The following is a 19,045-nucleotide window of genomic DNA, read 5'->3' as shown; positions in this document are numbered from 1 at the left end:
GTGGATGCAGGTCCGGGTGGGGCGATGATGGGCTGGAGTGAGGGCGGGCCGGGCGGGGCGAGGCGTGAGGGCGGGGAGGCGTGGATGCAGCGGACAATTACGACGGAGGAAGCTGGCGATTGAGGCTGAGACTCCACCTTGGGCCAGCCTGCAAAACAAACTCCCCAAGGTGGCGCAACGAACACCACCCGCCACTTGATGACTGAGAAGGAAGGGATGGTAAGGGAAGTGGGGTCTGCCTGTCTATCAAACTACCGGTCTGTTTAGTTATCTGCCTATCTGTCTATTTGCTCTGCCTCATCCAAAAAGCTGCTTATGTGTGACCTATTAATGCATTCAAGTATCTATTAATCTATTCATTTGTCTTTTTATCTGATGGTCTATCAATCAATCTATCTGTCTATCTGTCTATCTATTTATCTATCTATCTATCTATCTATCTATCTATTTGTGCTATATGTTCCTTTGTGCTTCTTCATCAACGTAAGTTTCTCCGAATCTGTTTATGTTTGATCTATCCATATATTCAGTTGATTATCTCTTTGTCTTCCTATTTTGTTAGTTTATTTGTTTAGTGTCTCCTTTGTGTTTGCCTACCTGTTCATAATCTTTGAATCAACCTGTTTATATGCGAGGAAAGACGAGAGAATCTGGACTGAATTGGTCACAGCTATACATAACTCCTTGTAAATCCAAGTTCATTTGTTTCATAATAGTGTAGCTTGCGCAATACGAACACAATCTCTATGGGACTAGGAAAAGAATCAAATATAACACCGATGGCCTACATTCTGCCACCACCACCATCAGCAGGAGACGAAAGGCCGGAGCTACACCCACCACCTTCCCCCGCGCCTCTTGGGACTGGGTTAGCAAGTTGTTTATGAATCCTGTAGCTTCCAATCTTGCCTCTCTTTCCAGCAATCCAGCAGTGGGACGTTTTCACATCCAATACCGACAAATTCAATTCATACGCAGACTGACAAAGAAAAAGACGAGCCAGCCTTGCCACCTGCCGCTTTTTCCTCGCTTCCATTCCTGTCATAAAGCGCAATGAAAAGTTCCGTTCTTTGTCCGTCTCCCCGCCGTTGTAATTTACCTTATAAAGAGTTAAAAATACTCCCCGCACGATATCAAAAGGTACACAATCGAGTTTTCATATAGGAGCGAATCCCACTTTCTCCTTCCCACACCCACACGTATAAAAAAGTGACATATAAATTAACAAAGATACAAAAAAGTAGCCATGCAACGCCTGGAGGAGGAGGAGCGCGTTGCGTCATGACTTGCAGGCCGCCCAGACCCAGACCACGCCCGACCCTATTGTGTCGAGGACTTTGGGTCAAACGTGGGAGATTCGCGAGGATGAGTGTCTGTGTGACGCCACGGCAGGAGTCACGCTGAGCCACGCAGATCCTCGCTAACTGGCACAGGTGAGAGGCGAGGGCGAGGGTGGGATCAGCGGCGGAGGGTGGAGGGTTGGCCGCTTTCCTCACTTTCTTCGCGTGGCGCCGGAAGCTGGTTTCCTTCGGCACTCAAGAGCGGGAAGCGCCATTGTGATGGGTCGCTCCTGACTGAGATCTGCGGAGGGAGTGGGAGCTAACGAGAAACTTTCCAAGGCTAGTGTGCGCCTCCCCTGGTAATGAGGCGAGCTGGTGGGCGGGTCAGGTGCAGGGGAGGCGCCCCGACGGTGTCATATGCCACGCCCTTGCTGCTGACACCGTGATCCTTGATCCCCGCCCCCTCACCGCAGTAGAGCACTTTGGGGGCATGTCGTTCGCATGCAAAGAAAAAGGCAACACGACACCGGATTCCCCCTTGGCCCCGCGTCATTCTGGGTAATGAAGGGAAAGGGCGTCCCCGTCCCCGTCTTGCCGCCACTGGCCACGGCTACCGCACATTTAGGGCGTGTAGAGGGCACGTGTATTTGAGACAAAGCACGTTTTCTGTTGCCTCACAGCATTTTGCCATTACAAGATCCCAAGGTAAGGGTCTTGAAGAATTAAGTTATGAGTAGCTGACACTTCCTGACGACAAATAATAGTCAACTTTTTTACACTTAAATATTTGTATAAACGCAGGTAAAAACCGGGAGATAATGGCAGCATGGAATTGAATTAGTCAGTCTTGAGTCATCGCTGTGGTTGTCAACGGAAGCATCTTGTTTTTTGTCTTCCTGGTGAATGAGGAGAAACTGTGCAGCGCTCGAGACGTCATCTGCTGCAAGGGCACCGTGATCCTGCACAATCTGCCCGCTAATCACTGACTGAGTGACTGACTTCTATCTTCATTACTTATTTGATTTGCCTACTATTATTTACTCAGTTAATTACTCGTATATTTATTAATATCTCTCACTGATAATTTTCATAGTTTATCCATTCATTCAATGAATAATACTACAATACTGAATAACATGTTGCTTTAAACATCCATCTTCAAAAATTACATTGGGTAGTCACTTCAAGACAAATTACAGATACGAAACTTTTCAAGAAACGTCTTACAAAGTGTTCTAAAGGCGGAAAAATAAAGAAAAAAGATGAAACAACTTACTCTTAACACTCCTCTTAAAAAAAAAAAAAAAGAGAAACATTAAGACAAATTGCTGATTCGAATACTGGAATCCGCCACTTTACAAGCTACCATTACTGTAAAAAAACAAAACAAAAAAAAAACATTCAAAATCAAAATAACACCCCTTCTCAATAGAAAAAAAAAAAATAAATAAATGCACCTCAACTTAAGAAGAAAAGCTGACACGAAACACTACCACTGCAACACTCCGGCGAGGCTAAACTATAAATGCGATGAAACGAAAATTTATAATATATTCCACCGCACACTTCACCTTGCTATATAACATGCACCGGGTATAGAGTCACGCGGGGCCTGCGATTACCTGAAGGTCGAACTGGAAAGGCGGGTGAAGCATGGAAAATCAGAGCGGCAGTACGGAGGAACAGGTGATTAGAGGAAATGTCAGTGTTCGAAGGCCAGACCAGGTGGGGGGAGAGGGGAAAGGGAGAGGGGAGAAAGGGAGAGGGGAAAGGGGGAGAGGAAGGAATGGGGGCAAAGGTTTGGGCCCTAATGTCAGGTCAGCAGGTGTGGGGAGAGGTCAGTAGGACATGTAAGGGGTTGGAGAGGTGAGGCAGAGGAAGGAGGGGGTGCATAGGGAGGAAGAAGTAGGAACGAGGGGAAATAGAAGAAAGAGAAGGGAAGAAGGACACAGAACGGGAAAGGGGATGATGGAAGGAAGTGGCCACGTAGGGAGAGAGAGAGAGATAGAGAGAGAGAGGGAAGAAGGGAAGGAGACAAAATGGAATGGACGAAGAAAAGAAGGGCATAAAAGGAGAAGATGAAATTAAGGAGCCACAAGAGAGAGATGGAGAGAGAAGAAACAAAAGTAACTAAACAGGAAAGATACAGAAAAAAAGATGAAGAAAGGATGGATAGAGGGAAGGGTTCAACAGGAGGAAGAGAAGGGAAAAGGAAAGTAGAGGGACCAGTAGGAGAAGAGATAAGAGAACAGATAAGCACAGCAAGATTTCCACATCTGCCCTTCGCTATGCCTCCCTAAATCCACTTTCTTACCATCCACATCCGCCTTTTCTTCATTCACATTCTTACCGACCACTTCCTTATTTCTACAATGCACATCGTCACTTCGCCTTTGTCTCTCGCTCACCCGAAGGAAACATGCGATATATGTGATGTATGCCTGTGGTTGTAAACGATGAAGAAATGATAATAATGAGTGACAAAGGATCATAAGAGTGAACCCTAACCTAACCTAACCTAACCTAACCTAACCTAAATTGACCTAACCTAACCTAACATAACCTAACCTAACCTAAATTGACCTAACCTAACCTAACATAACCTAACCTAACCTAACCTAACCTAACCTAAATTGACCTAACCTAACCTAACATAACCTAACCTAACCTAACCTAAATTGACCTAACCTGACCTAACCTAACCTAACCTAACCTAAATTGACCTAACCTAACCTAACCTAACCTAACCTAACCTAACCTAAATTGACCTAACCTAACCTAACATAACCTAACCTAACCTAACCTAAATTGACCTAACCTAACCTAACCTAACCTAACCTAACCTAACCTAACATAACCTAACCTAACCTAACCTAAATTGACCTAACCTAACCTAACATAACCTAACCTAACCTAACCTAAATTGACCTAACCTAACCTAACATAACCTAACCTAACCTAACCTAACATAACCTAACCTAACCTAACCTAAATTGACCTAACCTAACCTAACATAACCTAACCTAACCTAACCTAACATAACCTAACCTAACCTAACCTAAATTGACCTAACCTAACCTAACATAACCTAATCTAACCTAACCTAAATTGACCTAACCTAACTTAACCTAACCTAACCTAACCCAACCTGACCTAACTTATAGAATATTTTTAGACGATTTCAAGAACCTAAATGTTAAAATTCGTCATACCCATACAGAGATACATATACATACATGCATACGAAACAAATACAAGCATCCATACACACACAAATGTACATGAACCATTAACAACTAGAAAACCACAATGAAGCATCCCAAGAATTGTTTATTCTAGTTACCATTAGTAGCGACCTAAAGAAAAAAAAAGAAGAGGAAAAAATTTTAACAAAAGAACTCTTAAAGAACCTGTTTTCTGTTAGAGGAAGGCAGGATTAAGACCGGGAGGAGGAGAAGGAGGAGGAGAAGGAGATGCTGGAGGAAGAGAAGGAGACAGAGGGACCTTGCAATAAACGGAAGCTTACAAAAAAAAAAAAAAATGAGAGAGAGAAAAAAAAAAGATGGCGGAAAACCACAGCTCACGGCCTCCTGAAAATAATAATGGACATTGAAAAAAAAAATTAAAAGGAAACACAGCGGGGATGCTAGTCATAAGGGAAGGCTCACAAACAAAAAAATAGGGCGAAGTAAGAGGAGAAGTAAAAAAAAACGTCTTTACAAGGCCGGGACATGCGCAGACACTTGGGGAGGAGGCGAGAGTCACGTAAGTAGCGTCTGATCGAGGGAAGCAAATTGTTGAGAGGTCAGCTGAGGTGAGCGCGAGGCTGCAATTCATTAGTAATCTTCAGCCATGACGAAGAACATGCACTTGTGGCGGCGGCGGCGGCGGCGGCGGCGGCGGTGGTGCTGGTGGTGGTGGTGGTAGTGGCAGTGATGGTGGTGGAGATGAGTCGAGAGAGAGAGAGAGAGAGAGAGAGAGAGAGAGACAGAGAGAGAGAGAGAGAGAGAGGAGAGAGAGAGAGGAGAGAGAGAGAGAGAGAGAGAGAGAGGAGAGAGAGAGAGAGAGGAGAGAGAGAGAGAGAGAGAGAGAGAGAGAGAGAGAGAGAGAGAGAGAGAGAGAGAGAGAGAGAGAGAGAGAGAGAGAGAGAGAGAGAGAGAGAGAGAGAGAGAGAGAGAGAGAGAGAGATTTTAAATTCTTATTCATATAGCCATAATAGTTTGTCCATGAAAAGAAGAAAAAAAAAGTTGTAATAGGGAAGTGGTACGGATGAGAGAGAGAGAGAGAGAGAGAGAGAGAGAGAGAGAGAGAGAGAGAGAGAGAGAGAGAGAGAGAGAGAGAGAGAGAGAGAGAGAGAGAGAGAGAGAGAGAGAGAGAGAGAGAGAGAGAGAGAGTCTGTGAAAAATGAGGATGACGTGGACGAGGATGAGGAAACTTCAAAGTGACGACACCAGAAGGAAATATATACTAAGAAGAGGAGTAGGAGGAGGAGGAGGAGGAGGTACTTGTCATGTGGGTGGAGTAGTAACAGTGGAATGAGAGAGTAAGTGGATGAGGTTAAGTGGAACAGCTGCTGAGGGTGGTGGAACTTAAGGGAACGAGGGCAAGTGGACAGGCAAGAAGAGGAGGAGGAGGAGGAGGAGGAGGAGGAGGAGGAGGAGGAGGAGGAGGAGGAGGAGGGAGAAGGAGGAGGAAGAGGAGGAGGAAGATGAGGAGGAGGAGAAGGAAGAAGAAAACGTGAAATAAGGGAGGAGGTGAATACTCGTAAAACTGGATGAAATAGAAATTGGAATAAGAAATCGTGAATAACAAAGATTTAAGGAAATAGAACATGAATTTGATAAAACTGTGTGGCCAAGTGGAAGGAAGTGGAGGACGAGGAGGATGAGGAGGAGGAGGAGGAGGAGGAGGAGGAGGAGGAGGACTTTAAGAGAAGGTACGTATACAGCGAAAGGTGAAGGAGGAATGAAGGAGGAATGAAAGAGGACGAAGGCACAGGATGGAGGAGATAAAGGAAGGAGGAGGTGAGAGGAGCGAGGGCGGCGTCATGAAGAGTTGGGATAATAAGGTGTAATCTACCGCCTTTCTCTTACCGGCCTGCACTGCCACTTACAGACGGGATGGCGGGACATGACGCCCCACGCTTGCATCGCCCCGGGCCGCTTCCCCCGCCGCCTTTCCCGCCGCTGTCGCAATCCCCCTCGGCATCCTGCACACAATCCGGTCCAAACTACGACGCAGCCACGCCATCAAAATGCCCTCATCGTCACGCCACTTCCTTCGCCTGACTCGGGGGCGGCAGGGCCAAGACGCCTCCGGGGGTTCCCTGCGGCTGTCTGCAAGCGACCGGCCCATCGCGATCCATCACCTCCTTGCATTTTACTCTTCAGCGCCTCCGCCGTGAGTCGAGAAGCCCCGTGAGGTCACAGCCCATCCATCACGAGCACTCCAGAGTTCATTTGCATGGCTGGATTCTTGCCTTAGTTTAATTCCATTTCAGATTTCGTTGGTTTGAATTACGAGAGAATCACCATGAAAGCGTTTTACAATATTTTGACCGCGGCTACTCATGCATAAAATTACCGATAGTTTCTTTCGTTTCATTTCCACTTTTTGCGCCGCACCTGCCCCAGATCCTCGCCGCCTTCGCCTCTGCCACAGCCTTGCCTCACGAGTGAACTCCTCCCAGCCAGCTTCACACATCCTTGAAGTCCTGCTCGGCTCTACAGGCGCCGTGCTCCCCGCCGTGACCTGAATGGGACCCCTCGTGAGGTCACGCCCCTTCGTTACAGTCTGACTTTTGACCCGCGACATGCTTTTCCTTAATACTTATCACTGAAATTGCGATCTGAGTGGCGAGGCTACAAATTGCACCAATAATTTTGATCTACGCTGGATTGGTTTCGCAAGATTCCCAAGCACATTCTGGGAGCTTTAATGCGGGGAGCGGGAAAGCGTGAATGTGGGGAGCCGTGACCCCCGCTCTTCTCTTCCCTTCCTCCAGGTTCCTCGTCCACAGAGAGGAGGTGGATGTGTACAGTGGCTCAATGCAACTTCTTATTTACTTATGTAATTCAATTATAACTATATGAATTATTAGAAATTTCATGATACACAATAATATTACTTTATGTGCAAATGAAAAGACATTTACGTTAAATCAGATCAATATATACTAAAGCAATCGTTTTAGAGCATCACCGACCATTAAGGAGACCAGGACAGGACCACGGAGACTTGGAAAGAAAGCACGATGAAAGAGAGCAATAAGCAAGATAACCAAGAGCACCTCTTCACCAAACCTTTGGTCTCGAGCCACCGAGGGCAGGCAAGAGGCTCTTGAGATTTAAGCATCACACGTTTCTTCCAAGGTGTGCTGTACCAAAGGCTGGGTGATTGTGGTCGGTACAGGGAGGGCCTATTTTTCGCGTGCCTCGAATTAGATTGCGTGCCTTCCGCAGTCGAGAGTCTTTGGCAGTCCATTATCGTGCTTAACGTGTGGGAGGAAGGGAGGGTAAAAGTTCAGTTTCTTAAAATGCCCTGATTCTTTCCAGTGAGAAGCCAAAATATCTTACGCAAAAAGGTAATGACGAAAGAGAAAGTTACATTATTGCCAAGTCCATGAGTACAGCTGATGCAGGGACTGAGGAATCCTTTTACTGGAATAATCGCTTTATTAGCATAACAGATGAGGATGATAGGTGGACATAGGCAGACATGCTTCATACATGGACTGTCACGTTTAGGCCTGATGTGTTTTTTGCAGTTTACCTTGTTTTCCTATATTCTTATGACAAGTTTTGTGGGAATGAGCTAAACGGGATAAAGAGACGATATGCATAAAGCAGCTCTTAAAGGAGATCAATAAGCAAAATCACATAATCTCAATGATTCTACTGGAGGAGAGAAATCTTCCCAACAATCCATTCCAGCCTGTTACCCTTCTATTCCAGAGCACCACAGCAAAACATCACATCTCATCTCTTCATCTATAATTCCTTACCCTGCATCTCTCCATCTACAGTCCCGTGATCTGGCCTGCCTCAGAGTAACAAATAGAAAGGGCGCACGAAGCCTTCCCGCCAGACGCGACAGCCAGCCAGCCACGCACGGAGCCGCAATGGTTCCCCTGGTGCGGTGGGTCTCGGCGGAACATTCAGACAGTGAGTCACGTCCGCCATTCTGACCTCTGATTGAAAATGAGAAAATGAGCGTTTTAGTGATGATGATTAGGTCTGAGAGAGAGAGAGAGAGAGAGAGAGAGAGAGAGAGAGAGAGAGAGAGAGAGAGAGAGAGAGAGAGAGAGAGAGAGAGAGAGAGAGAGAGAGAGAGAGAGAGAGAGAGAGAGAGAGAGAGAGAGAGAGAGAGAGAGAGAGAGAGAGAGAGAGAGAGAGAGAGAGAGAGAGAGAGAGCAAGTATAACTGGTCACCGTTACTGCATCATTAAGCAAGCGAAGTTTAAATAATTTGTACAACTGAAAGAAAAAAAAAGAAAAAAAAGATGCAGAGGAGGGAAAAAATCTGAAGGTAAAACCAAATCAAATCAGATGTTTAAAATAATTACATTACAACTGCCGCTCATTATGATGTCCACGTAGGTAATATGCACCAACGAGTGACATAAGAAGGCAATTTACGCTACATTAACTAACTACATATGCAATTCAAGATAGGAAGAGCAGGAGAAGGAAATGGTGCTAAATAATTGTGTATAATCAGTTTTATGAAGGACGTGTGTGTGTGTGTGTGTGTGTGTGTGTGTGTGTGTGTGTGTGTGTGTGTGTGTGTGTGTGTGTGTGTGTGTGTGTGTGGTGTGTGTGGCGAGGCAGAGAGGGAGCTCAAGGGTGTTCCAGTGCTCCAGCTCCCTTGCCTAGCGCTCCTCCTCTCCTGGATCCACCCAGCGCAGGCTCGTCACGGAGCGAAGACTAGTTTCCAGTTGTGAAAGTAGTATAGATTCCAAGGCTACCTGTCATGTGACCATTTACTTATGCTTTCTGAATATTCATCCCCAAGTCAAGCGTATTCGTGGCCGTTCCCTCCTCTCTTCAGGTAATATATTCACGCTGCCGAAACAAAAGGGAGAAAAATGCTGCAAAACCACTGATAATATTGCCAAATGAAAGAAGGAAAAAAAAAAAAGAAAGAAGCCCATGACGAGGAGAAAGGAAAGCAGGCTCAGGTCTGGTCGAGGGTTAGGGATCACCACTAACGGCCTTCTTGGCATGACAATAAATCTGCCTTCTGCTGAGTCTGGATCCTTGCCAATAAGAAACCGTCAAGTGTACGACCATTTATTCATCAAGTTGTGGTCTGGCCGAGTATCTTAACCACACAGAAGAGTGGCTTGACGGTAAGACGAGAACCGCCGTCCGAGAGGCAGGAGGGCACAAGAGAGCCTGCACCGCCAGCCTGCAGGAAGTGGTGAGGCCCCAGTTGGACCAGTGGAGCCATGACACCCTGACACGGCCGCCAAGACTCCACTTTCCAGCAGCATTGTCTCGGCAAGTGGTTACGTGAGGGAGGAAGCCCGGGTCACGGGTGCGAGGGGGCCACAGAGGCGGGGACTAGGGGTCAGGGTGCCACGAGCTTCAAATAGAGTGGGAGGCGAGGGTCAGGGATGCCAAGCATGGGTACAGGAACAGCCGCAGGCAAGCTAGGGGGGGGTCAAAAAGGTGCACCAGACACGGCTAGAAACTCGATATACAGACCTCAAATGTCTGCTTAGAGTCCTTCAAAATGCCTTATTATCCACGATCTGCATGACGTGTGGCACATGCAAATGTGGCTCCCCCGCAAGCACTTCTTTCCGCCTCAGTGAATGGCGTATTTGCCTTCTGTGTCGCCGGGAGGGCCGCCAGCAGCTCGCGTGAGGGGCTGGCTTTCACCGGGACCGTTGAGTGGTACTTGCGGTGGCCCTCGCTGAGTGGAGGACGTGAGGCCGAGATTACCCAGGGCTGACCCCAGTGCCATTGTCTGGGGTGCCAGGACGCAGGCGGCAGCCGTAATGATGATGGACTGCCTCGCTGTTTGCTGCGTAAGCTTGCGTTGCGGGAAACGCTATTTATGTGTCATTTCTGCTCTCACACCTCCATCTTGGGATTATTACACGATTGTACTGAAGGCCTTTGTTTCACTTTGCTTCACTAATCGAACTGTTTTGTTAATGATACGAAAATATGAGGTGCGTCTGAAATTACTGTAGAAGGAAACTATTGAGTTTGACTTCAGAATCAATCTGTTGCTTGGATATATATATATATATATATATATATATATATATATATATATATATATATATATATATATATATATATATATATATATATATATATATATATATATATATATATATATATATATATATATATATCTTCCTTTGATACTTCCATGTTTCACAAAATTTCAGTCTCAGGAAGTTATCGACGGATCACAACGTCACAGTTCACAAAATAGCAATAGACAACCACACATTTGTTTCCGTGGCTGTAAAACATTCCCGGGGTGCCATTACACGGGTCGAGGGGTGGTGCTGTAGAAAGCTGATCCTTGGCTCCACCCTCGTGTGTCATCACCGAACATTCATCGACCCCTGTGTTCTTACAACGCTACGAGGATATCATAGTGCATGTGCACTGTTTGTTATCAAGAGTAAAGACGTTACGTGTCTTCGAATCTTTACTCAAAAAGAGGGACCAAATATGAACCTAACCTCTTTCAAGATATGCTTCTTGAAAGGCAACACACTTGAGCGGGTTTACCACTGTTTGAAGTCCTTCTTGTATAGTGAATAAAGCTGAATCTCTCTTGTCCTTCACTAAGAATGTTAATTACTGGAGAGGAATGTTTTATCTCGCTGAATCTGTTTCGGCGTGTCTTGTTTGGCCCTCGCTCCTCCCTATATGGAACATTCGAAACAGCTTACGGTTACTGCTACTCTGGACTTGCAAACTGTAAGCCTCTCCATCCAGGGGCAAAATGTTGAACTCACGCCCCTTCCTGTTCTGTCCATTCATAATAATAGAGCCGGTATTAATAATGTATTGATAACAGTGTGAGGGTTAACCTGACTGTTCACTCCTTCAATGTTATGTTCCAGAATAATAGGCTTGAAAATTCTCTCTCTCTCTCTCTTCTCTCTCTCTCTCTCTCTCTCTCTCTCTCTCTCTCTCTCTCTCTCTCTCTCTCTCTCTCTCTCTCTCTCTCTCTCTCTCTCTCTCTCTCTTTTAACTTGTCTTGTAGCCATTTATCAATTCTTTTCAAGCTATCTTTCCTTCCTTCCTCTCTCTCTCTCTCTCTCTCTCTCTCTCTCTCTCTCTCTCTCTCTCTCTCTCTCTCTCTCTCTCTCTCTCTCTCTCTCTCTCATCGTCATCATCATCATCATAATAAACTTGTCTGTAGCTCCCAGGACGCTAAAAATCTGACATAAATCTCTCGCACAATTCAACGCGACAAGTATCGGGCAACTAAACAAGGCATTAAGTTGTAGCCGATGATAGTGAAGCCATACTACACACGCACACGGAAATACTGCATCAAGAAAACGAAAAGTAAGTCAAGAACGAGATATGCGTGGCAGGTTTTTGCTCCTGAAGAGGGCACGACCAGAGCCACACACCCGAGGGAGGAAGGGAGAGGGAGAAGGAGAAGGAGAGGGAGAGGTAGGAGCAGGTGAGGGTAGGGGAGGCTGAGGGAGTAGAGGATAGGGAGGAGGGAAGGGAAGTGTATAGGGAGGGGTATGAAGGAGGGAAGAAGGAAGTGACTGAAGTGGATAAGAAGAGAAGGAAGAAGGAAGGGAGAGAGGAAGGAAGGAAAGATGGGGGAAGGGGGGAAGAGAAGAAGGGAGGGGGAAGAGAGGAAAGGAGGAAGACGAAGGAAGGAAGGGATTAAAGGAGAAAGAAAGAAAGGGAGGAAGGGAGGAAGAGAAGAAATGTCTTTAGGAATGGATGAAGGAATGAGAGAGAGAGAGAGAGAGAGAGAGAGAGAGAGAGAGAGAGAGAGAGAGAGAGAGAGAGAGAGAGAGAGAGAGAGAGAGAGAGAGAGAGAGAGAGAGAGAGTAAAAGTTTATCCTCATGAAGATAAAACGTAACTCGTGAATGAACCAAACTACCTTCGAAAGAGAAAAAAATGGTCCAGATCTGATGGCTTTCACTCTCATGACTCACCCCTGAACGTAACATCCCCCTACGGATAAAGAAAATAAACTGGAAATCACGGACGAAAAGAACAGTTTAATATCCGTGAATACATACGAATATTAAAGCAGCCAAACGAGATGAAAATAAAAAAAGAAAAAAAAAAAAGGACAAGAATCATTTCCCTATATACTGTACGTCTAAACCCTTCTCCATTGATAATATACTCCTCAATATATCACCTACATTAGGAAAAATATTCTGGAAATCATGAAAAGTTACGAAATGCTTCCCACTTCTCCAATGCACCGATGTAGCAACTTCACACCACGACAACAAGGCACGAGCGGGAGGAATAGAGGAATCAAACGGCCTTGATTATTTCCAGGCTCATCAAACGTGCGAAGGTCGGGCTAGGGAGTCTGCTGGCGGATGTGTGTACGTACAGTCATCAAGCCAAATTTAATATTCTTTGCACGCCTCCGACTGACCGAGCGGGCAAGGGAGGTGGAAGGGACGGGGATGGGCAAAGGAGGCAGGAGGGAAGGGGAAGCACATCCACAAGGGAGGGAGTGAGATGCCGCAAGGCCAGCATCCGCTAGTCTTTGTGAGCACGAGATGAAATTGTCTCACACAGAGGGACTTTTTTTTCTTTCTTTCTCTCTCTCTCGCTCTCCGGGACGCGCGGGGTGAAGAGATCGCCAGGGTAATGGTGTGAAGGCTTGCACTAGGAAACACTCATGAAGGATGCACAGGTTTTTGTTTCATATAATTTAATATTGTACTTTTTTTGTCGGTTATTTCCCCGTGAGTCCCATATTTAATATCATAATTACTATTCTCGATCACGAATGAAATAAAAGTCAGGAAACAAATACATGTTTTCAGTATTATAGTTTCTTGTAAAAAGGGAGATAGATACACGTTGGGCTTCCTGCGTCATTAAATTTAACGAAGACTTACTTATCATTAATTTACACTTTATGATCTCCTCACCTGCCGCCCGGCGCACGGCAACACTACCAATCGTATAACATATTAACTATAAAACACGATAATTATAAAACTGCACTACGCAACCTCACCGAGGAGGAGAAAAATGCAGGTGTAATCTTGGCTTCTAGGTGAGCTGTTTAACGCAATATATATAAAGTATCGAAAAGAGTGATGTAACTATTAAAACCAAATCATCGTCCGAGAAATGAATGATAACTAGCCATGTAATGACTCGAGATAAGCTGAACTCACCTGCGCTGACCCTCAGATGACCTACGATAAAGGAGGAAAAGTGGCCCTTACGCACCACTACATTAAGGGGACTGAGGTGCAAATGTTCCCTCGCTCCTGACGGGCTTCCAGGGGCTGCCGGGGAACACTACATTACCCGGTGATGAAGGGGTCGGCGCAACCTATCTCATGATTAAGACCTTACTGGGAACCCGGCCGTCGCTCCCGGCACCCACTGTATGACTTACAGCCGCCTCTCACTTGTATGTTTTTTTTTTTTTCCTATTGAGCTGGAGTCAGCAAATCGAGCCTCTAGAACTCTGCCGTGTGGTGTTTAATCATGTGCAGTGATGATGCCTTCGTGCTGTGCTGGTAGGAGGTAAATAAATGCCTACAGGGTCTACTTTTAACATTTAGTGTGTGGCGGCGCTGCTCAGTCCGCGGTGTCTTAGAGGGAGGAGTGGTCCTTTTTTATTGCCCTAGTCAGCGCAGTATTATTTCCTTGCTCCTGTGCCATAAATTACATAGTTCATGATATTCTTTACATATCAAGTGTGTGATGATGCTCGCTTCTCTACTTTCTTAGTGGGAGAAGTACCGGTCCCTCGTAATCACATCCAGCGCTATGAAACACCATCGTTGCTGCGCTATATCTCGATCCGTTTATTATGTTCTCCATTCTTTATCATTCTTCAAAAATATTAAATGTGTGATGGTGCTGGATTATCTGTCGTCTTTCCAGGAGAGGTAGTGCTCTTTTTCGTAACCCTGACCAGCCCAAAGACGTCGCAACTCCAGGATTACAACTCAAGTCAGTTTTGAGTCATTACTACCTTACCGTTAGCTGTTCTAGATATCATCTGAATAACAGCGTGGGCTATTTCTGCTCTATTCTCACTGATTACAAAAGGAAATTACTGATCGAATAGTTGTCCAGACCGTAAGACCCACACCACGTAGAACACGAACACAAACATCGCACATTCGGAATTACCCTCACAATTCCCACCTTTTTCTTTGTCAATTTCTAGGTAAAGCAAACATGCCGTCTCGAGCCTCACATATCTCACCTCTTCCAATTTCATCTTATAACTTCTTTCAGGGTCACCAAAGCAAAATTAATCCCTCTGGCTACCTGAAGGCAACAAGGGGATGTGGTAATAATATTGTGGGTGTTTTTATGCGTCTAATACGAGATGTTATATGAGAGCGTGGCGATTCAATAAGCGATTCAGGGAAAATACCGAGGTCTTGATGCCATGTTAATACCTATTGCAGACTTGTTAATGGAGGGAAGGGAGGGATTTCCATTTCACGTGGTAAGAAGTGAGATTAGAAATGAAGACCACCTCCACCACTAACATCGCCATCACTACTACTAACTACTACCACTACTACTACTACTACTACTACTACTACTACTGTTACTACTACTACTACTACTACTACGACGACGACGACTACGACTACTGCTACTACTACAAGTACAACTACTACTACGACCATGACTACGACTACTTCTACTACTACTACTACTACTACTACTACTACTACTACTACTACTGTGGATACTATTGTTTATGGATGATGATAAAGATGATAATGATAATGATAATGAAAGGAGAGAATACGAGGGGAAAAATTAAATATACGGAAGAAAAAGGAATTAGGAAAAAAACTACTACTACTACTACTACTACTATTACCACCACCACCACCACCACCACCACCACTACCATTACCAGAGTAATCTAAAAAGAATATACATTGACCAGAATTATGACAGGTATAAACACAGGGAGGAAAAAGGTTAAGTAGTGAGGCAGGGATCGCAGATGAGCCTCGATAAGCGTGACAAACCCGAGGCTGTGATTGTGTCACGTCTGAAGGCTACGGGGTGTAACGGGAGGCTTTGTGTAGGAAAGCGAGGTGGTCCCTTTGCCCCCTCCTCCTCCCCCTCTGGCGCCAGGGAGATGGGTCCAAACCGGGGAAAGAAAAGTCTGGGAGAGAAGAAGACCAAGGGGAAGGGGGAGGAAAGGTGAGAGGGGCGAGGGGAGAGAGCGGGTCAAGCCACACGGGCGACGAGGGTCAAGGGTCGCGGCCGCCGCCATTACCTTCCGGCCCAGTCTCTCTTTTTTGTCGAGTGGCTTCACAACCCCAATTAATGTGGTATGTGGGACTCCCTACAGCTGTGCCCCGCGGCCGTGCGTCCACACACACCCCACAGCCCTGTGTCCGTGCAGAGTCCAAGGCAGTGTTTGCATAGTGTTAAAGGCCCTGTGCTTACCCATACTCCAGTGTCTATGTGTCGAGGCTCCGGCAGTGTGACGACGCAGGAACTGAGGCTTGTGTTCGCTCGGAGTCCATGTAAAGCTAAGGGTTTCATGTCTATGCAACACTGAAATGCTTGTGTTCATGAAAAATAAAACAACAACAAAAGAAAGAACTAGAAAGTTGAAAGCCCATGTGCTCATAAAAACAAATATATAAATAAACATTAGGACTCCGTGCCAAGGCAAAACCCTGGAGCCTCGTGTCCATTCAGGGTTCCCAAGAAGTCTGCTGTGCATGCTCCTTGTCCTTCCCACGCCCTCCAATGTCCACCCCATGTTGTGGCTAACGACTACCACAGCTTCATCACGGTTATCGCCATGTGACTATATCTCCCATTTGTTTGGTCACCTTTGATCAGTGCACCCGGCAACGCACACTAGCATGGCGGCGATCAATGGCAGCAACAATCTATTCGTAATCGCTTGTCAGTGTTGAAGTCCTTGATAAACGTGGTCAGTCTCTCAGATCAGCTTTGTCCATCGTTTATCTTGACCTATTTGGTGAAATTAGTTCCAGTTGGCCTAAATTGTCAGTCTACAACTCCCAAACTTTATGCGCGGGCAGCGGGAGGGCGGCAGAAGCATGCTGGCCGAAAGCTGGGCACGGACAAGGGTCAACAGTAAGGTCTGGATTTAAACAAGACCAGAATGAATGAACTCCAGCAGTGGCCACACACCTGCTAACACATGCATGGCTTTCCGATGCAAAACACACTCAGCTTTCTGTACTATCTATCGATCCCCCCCACTGGTCGACTTTGCTCCCCGGCCCGGCTGCTGTGTTATGTTGCAGGGACGCCAGCATGGCCGCCACCTCCTCCCCTCTGCACGACCCTCCCTCCAGGCGCGTCGTGAGTCCTCAGTTACACCCGAACCCAGCTACCAGAAGGCCCCCAGGCAGCGCTTACCAATCCAATCCTTTTCACAATGTGTATCTGTGCATCAGTCAAGACACGCGCTGCCCCTGAGCCTCAAGGAGCGTTAGGGGCGCCGTAATTCAAGAAAGTTACTCTTAGTTCAATATATTTAATTATTAGATGATCCCCTATTTCAATTACCTTCATTTATTAGCTGTACTTATCGCTTCGCTGTGCTTAACTCGCGGACAGTTTTTCTTCGCGTGTTGTTTTTACGTCGTTGCACGCACGGGAAGAGGAACTCTCTCTCTCTCTCTCTCTCTCTCTCTCTCTCTCTCTCTCTCTCTCTCTCTCTCTCTCTCTCTCTCTCTCTCTAAACATCAAGCGAATACGGCGCTACGTAACGTAGGATTCTATTTCCCACACGTCAATTGGTGTTGGCACATGTCTCCTCACCTCGTCTGGGAAAGCACAGATATCAATTACATAACACCGCCTTGCAACCCACCCGCGTCGCAACCCTCAACCCCCACCCCACACAGGTCCCGAACCCCGGCAGCCATCCCCGACGAAGGCGCCGCCAACAAGCCGCGTAAAAGGAACCTCCGCGAAACAGTTACGCGAAACAAAGGTGAGGGAGAGATGGCAACGACGAGGAGTCCACCCTTAACCTGACCGCAGCGATCGTTCTCGGTCGTAAGAAGAGGAAGGAAGGGAGGGAGGGAAGAAGGGAGGAGGGAGACGTGGGTGGTTGAACGTGCGCACTCATCATCCGCAACAAACAAATGAACAAAGGAACAAAGAGAGCGGCAACAGGTCACCAGGGATACTAACAGGACTACGCTGGAGGGAAAATAAAGAAACGACGTGTACAGCGAAGAACAAAGGGCGACGGAGGCGATGACGTGAAGCGCGGCGACGATTGGGGCGCCGCAGGGTCGAGGGTCACGGTAATGCGTCGAGGGTCACCGGGGAGCGGCGGCGTCCGAAGGTCCCACCAGGTGAGTAATGGTCGCCGCCCCTCAAGGATGCCGCCCCAAGTTCAGACAAAGGCGGCAGAAAATGAGACCAAGGCACGAAGACGACTCGGAAAAATAGAGTAAGAAATAGATAAAAGAAAATAGCAAAAAAAGCAAGACCGGATCCGCAAGCCTTCCAGGACTTGATTACAAAAGCGAGACAAATAAACAAATAAAAGATAATAAGCACAGCCAGAATAACTTTAACATCTCTTAACTTTATTTTAATTCTTCTCTTTATTTCACCTGCTCTTCCTTTATTCCCACACTACTCTCTACTTTAGTTCCATCCATCTACCTTTATTCCAGTTTCCCTTTATTCCAACCCGCCATTTATTCTAACTCTTCTCTATTCCAACTTTCCTTCCCTTTATTCCCTTCTCAAGTTTCTGCCAAGATGAAGTGACATGGATACGTATATAAATAACCACCCATTAATTCACTCCAAAACCCATTACACCACAATGAATGGAGCTAACTTAACTTGCATTCAAACTAATGGACAATTCTGTAATATCACCACATCTTCCATTAGTGCGGAACTATTGAACATTGTCACCTGCGTATAACTGTAAAACATAACAGCAAAAAACATACCTAAAAAACAACAACAAAAAAAACATTAGCAATTAGATCGCAAAAGCAGCGAAGGAAGGGTTGCATGCTTGAGCGACGAGAACACAGCAAGCAAAACATTAAATCCTAAAACTAGTGTTGTATCACGTACGCCAGGTCTGTCCGTGGCCCAGGTAGCGGGGGAGGAGGAGGAGGAGGAAGAGGAGGAGGGCAAGGAGAAGGCTATTGACGGTGCCTGAAAGCAACTCGAAGGAGGGTGAGTGACGCGGACCAGGGGTGGGGACAGGTGTATTACTGTGGCGGAGCGACACTGACAGCTAATAGGCAGGCGAGTGAGTGTTGTGCAGATGGATCTAAAGCTCATAGAGGGAAGGCGGAGAATAATCATAACTTAAGTACACGACAATACTTAGTAATTCATAGCGATGTGGTTCCTTCGTCATGCGGTAGTGCTGGATTCTGGGTTTGAAAATAAACATATAATAGATCTTTAGTATACAGTTAAATTTCATAGAAAAAATGTAGAAATAACGATGACTCAAGTACAAGAGAGTAATTATCATTTATAGCAATCTGTATTTCTTACCACACACTTATGTATTCTTATTTTATCTTAAAGTAA

The 19,045-nt window shown here is 46.0% G+C and overlaps 2 long non-coding RNA genes across 2 annotated transcripts in view; one reads left to right on the top strand and one right to left on the bottom strand.

Moving 5' to 3' along the window:
- The first annotated feature begins 458 nt into the window (after window positions 1-458).
- LOC135097425 (uncharacterized) lies at window positions 459-2,314 on the top strand. The gene is made up of 2 exons (XR_010265692.1): window positions 459-1,985; window positions 2,082-2,314. It is a non-coding gene; the product is annotated as an uncharacterized LOC135097425 (long non-coding RNA).
- A 5,631-nt stretch (window positions 2,315-7,945) lies between these two features.
- The window catches only part of LOC135097424 (uncharacterized), a 19,332-nt gene continuing 8,232 nt past the window's right edge, over window positions 7,946-19,045 (bottom strand). The window contains exon 3 of the long non-coding RNA XR_010265691.1: window positions 7,946-8,469. This is a non-coding gene — a long non-coding RNA (uncharacterized LOC135097424). The remainder of the gene's footprint in view (window positions 8,470-19,045) is intronic.

The sequence above is a fragment of the Scylla paramamosain genome, chromosome 4, assembly GCF_035594125.1.
Source record: "Scylla paramamosain isolate STU-SP2022 chromosome 4, ASM3559412v1, whole genome shotgun sequence".
NCBI lineage: Eukaryota > Metazoa > Arthropoda > Malacostraca > Decapoda > Portunidae > Scylla > Scylla paramamosain.
This window is presented reverse-complemented; position numbering and strand designations above follow the sequence as displayed.